The sequence below is a fragment of the Notolepis coatsorum genome, assembly GCF_963971535.1.
Source record: "Notolepis coatsorum genome assembly, contig: SCAFFOLD_70, whole genome shotgun sequence".
In the NCBI taxonomy this organism is placed as follows: Eukaryota; Metazoa; Chordata; class Actinopteri; order Aulopiformes; family Paralepididae; genus Notolepis; species Notolepis coatsorum.
Window position 1 is genome coordinate 373963 of NW_028174564.1, and position 2424 is coordinate 376386.

Sequence of the window (2424 nt, forward strand, 5' to 3'; positions counted from 1 at the left end):
AGAGCTACTAGCCTCTATAGACCCATATGTACTGTGGTCATAGAGCCTCTGATTGTAGCTTTATAGAGCTACTAGCCTCTATAGACCCATATGTACTGTGGTCATAGAGCCTCTGATTGTAGCTTTATAGAGCTACTAGCCTCTATAGACCCATATGTACTGTGGTCATAGAGCCTCTGATTGTAGCTTTATAGAGCTACTAGCCACTATAGACCCATATGTACTGTGGTCATAGAGCCTCTGATTGTAGCTTTATAGAGCTACTAGCCACTATAGACCCATATGTACTGTGGTCATAGAGCCTCTGATTGTAGCTTTATAGAGCTACTAGCCACTATAGACCCATATGTACTGTGGTCATAGAGCCTCTGATTGTAGCTTTATAGAGCTACTAGCCTCTATAGACCCATATGTACTGTGGTCATAGAGCCTCTGATTGTAGCTTTATAGAGCTACTAGCCTCTATAGACCCATATGTACTGTGGTCATAGAGCCTCTGATTGTAGCTTTATAGAGCTACTAGCCACTATAGACCCATATGTACTGTGGTCATAGAGCCTCTGATTGTAGCTTTATAGAGCTACTAGCCACTATAGACCCATATGTACTGTGGTCATAGAGCCTCTGATTGTAGCTTTATAGAGCTACTAGCCTCTATAGACCCATATGTACTGTGGTCATAGAGCCTCTGATTGTAGCTTTATAGAGCTACTAGCCTCTATAGACCCATATGTACTGTGGTCATAGAGCCTCTGATTGTAGCTTTATAGAGCTACTAGCCTCTATAGACCCATATGTACTGTGGTCATAGAGCCTCTGATTGTAGCTTTATAGAGCTACTAGCCTCTATAGACCCATATGTACTGTGGTCATAGAGCCTCTGATTGTAGCTTTATAGAGCTACTAGCCTCTATAGACCCATATGTACTGTGGTCATAGAGCCTCTGATTGTAGCTTTATAGAGCTACTAGCCTCTATAGACCCATATGTACTGTGGTCATAGAGCCTCTGATTGTAGCTTTATAGAGCTACTAGCCTCTATAGACCCATATGTACTGTGGTCATAGAGCCTCTGATTGTAGCTTTATAGAGCTACTAGCCTCTATAGACCCATATGTACTGTGGTCATAGAGCCTCTGATTGTAGCTTTATAGAGCTACTAGCCTCTATAGACCCATATGTACTGTGGTCATAGAGCCTCTGATTGTAGCTTTATAGAGCTACTAGCCTCTATAGACCCATATGTACTGTGGTCATAGAGCCTCTGATTGTAGCTTTATAGAGCTACTAGCCTCTATAGACCCATATGTACTGTGGTCATAGAGCCTCTGATTGTAGCTTTATAGAGCTACTAGCCTCTATAGACCCATATGTACTGGTAGCTTTATAGAGCTACTAGCCTCTATAGACCCATATGTACTGTGGTCATAGAGCCTCTGATTGTAGTTATAGAGCTACTAGCCTCTATAGACCCATATGTACTGTGGTCATAGAGCCTCTGATTGTAGCTTTTAGAGACCCATATGTACTGTGGTCATAGAGCCTCTGATTGTAGCTTTATAGAGCTACTAGCCTCTATAGACCCATATGTACTGTGGTCATAGAGCCTCTGATTGTAGCTTTATAGAGCTACTAGCCTCTATAGACCCATATGTACTGTGGTCATAGAGCCTCTGATTGTAGCTTTATAGAGCTACTAGCCTCTATAGACCCATATGTACTGTGGTCATAGAGCCTCTGATTGTAGCTTTATAGAGCTACTAGCCTCTATAGACCCATATGTACTGTGGTCATAGAGCCTCTGATTGTAGCTTTATAGAGCTACTAGCTCTATAGACCCATATGTACTGTGGTCATAGAGCCTCTGATTGTAGCTTTATAGAGCTACTAGCTCTATAGACCCATATGTACTGTGGTCATAGAGCCTCTGATTGTAGCTTTATAGAGCTACTAGCCTCTATAGACCCATATGTACTGTGTCATAGAGCCTCTGATTGTAGCTTTATAGAGCTACTAGCCACTATAGACCCATATGTACTGTGGTCATAGAGCCTCTGATTGTAGCTTTATAGAGCTACTAGCCTCTATAGACCCATATGTACTGTGGTCATAGAGCCTCTGATTGTAGCTTTATAGAGCTACTAGCCTCTATAGACCCATATGTACTGTGGTCATAGAGCCTCTGATTGTAGCTTTATAGAGCTACTAGCCTCTATAGACCCATATGTACTGTGGTCATAGAGCCTCTGATTGTAGCTTTATAGAGCTACTAGCCTCTATAGACCCATATGTACTGTGGTCATAGAGCCTCTGATTGTAGCTTTATAGAGCTATAGCCTCTATAGACCCATATGTACGTTGGTCATAGAGCCTCTGATTGTAGCTTTATAATCTACTAGCCTTCTAGAGACCCATATGTACTGT